Here is a 1726-nt window from a genome sequence, read left to right as displayed (position 1 = left end):
CTCATTCATGAGGAATTGAAAGGCAGTAGCTCCGCCCACTGGAATGTCGCCTCATTCACAGTGAACATTGGGCGGAGTTTGAGAGAAGCGCGTGGGCGAGCAGAAGCTCTCAAACCAGACATGAGAATTCCAGGTCTTTTCAGTGAGTCAAATCATTTGGCTCATTTCATCATGAAGAGTCGTCTCCTTCTGTTACCCAAAGAAAACCAGGCCAATTCTGCATATTAAATAAACTAGGGTTGTTTTTTGTTGTGTTTTTTTTACTAACTCAGGTAACGTACTTAATATACATGTCTACATACAATATTTAATTAACAAGCAGTACCGTGGATCAGGGCCGCTGGAAGTAATTTTGAACAGGGGGTGCTGTGAATTTCTATTTTTTTGACAAAAAAACCTATGGGCCTATTTAGAATACATTTTAAAAAATAACATAGGGCTGTGACGATGACGATGTGACGACCGCGGTGGTAGTGGACCAAATACCGGCGGTGTTGCGGTGGTTGGGGGGTTGTTTTGAAATAATAATAATAATAAAAAAAAAAAAACAAAGAAACAACACACTAAAGCCTGTAAGCATTGAAATAAATATCAGTAAATACTGGTAACTTACATAATATAATAAAGTTGAATCCATTTAAAAAAAAAAAAAAACAGTTTTATATTTCCACACAAAGACGCGTTATAGCCTACCGCTCTGCGCTTTGAGAGGGATGTGGAACACGAGCAGGAAAGAGACCACCGATCTCTTTTTCTGATATCTTCATGTTGTTTTAAAAGGTATGAAGAGCTAATTTTATCTTCCACAAGGGCAAGGCATTTAGGCTATGTTTGCGCGCTGCCAGAGAAAGCCAAACTAAAATCACCCGCGCGTGTGAAACGCGCTTTACAAATGAACTTGAAAAATCAATATAATTAAAATAATCAAAATAATTAAATAAAATTTCCAAAATACACTTAATAGCCTACGTGTGTCAAAATCATTTCCTAAAATATTTATAAGGAATTCATAAATTGTGCAAAATACTTTTTAATAGGCCTACATTTAAAAAAAAATCTCTCTCTCGCCAATAGCACCCCCACTTCCTGCGGCCATGCCGTGAATCCTTCCTATCATGCTGACTCTCTATACAACCTGTGCTCGGTTCAAAGTGTCGGTTCGTTCGAGTCATCACTTACTTCCTGAATACGTTCCAGCGTTTGCTTATTTCTTAAGTAAAGTCCTTTATGTACATAGAGCTTAGGCAGAAAGTGAAAGGTAGCATAAAAAGCAGCTAAAAAGATATTATTACTACACAAACTTTACCCTATACCACATATCACATGTCATGATATCACACTTTTAATATTGCCACGATCTAGTTCAAGAAATGGCAAGAAAGCTTAGACAATCTAGTCACACTTGATAGTGAGCCTTTGGGTATTTTAGAAATGTATCATATGTTAGTGTATTTTTTATTAAAAGTAAAGCTTGCCTATCACACAAATAGGTCGGTTTTCACAAATTGTTCTCACAAATTTGCAAGCACATATTTAAAAGAAATCATTTGATGCAATACTATTTCTTACTACCAGAACTAAGGGGCCCAAACATATTCCAGTAAGTTCTCTGAAACGTTCATGAAGATATGGTTTGCCAAGTTTTTGGTGAAAGTACACAAGAGACCTGACCTCAATCTCACTGAACACGACTGTGATGAACTGGAACACTGACTGCACACAAGGT

Source organism: Silurus aristotelis (assembly GCF_946808225.1).
Source record: "Silurus aristotelis genome assembly, chromosome: 2".
Lineage (NCBI taxonomy): Eukaryota > Metazoa > Chordata > Actinopteri > Siluriformes > Siluridae > Silurus > Silurus aristotelis.
The sequence above is the reverse complement of the archived record's forward strand: the minus strand, read 5'-3'. Positions refer to the sequence as shown.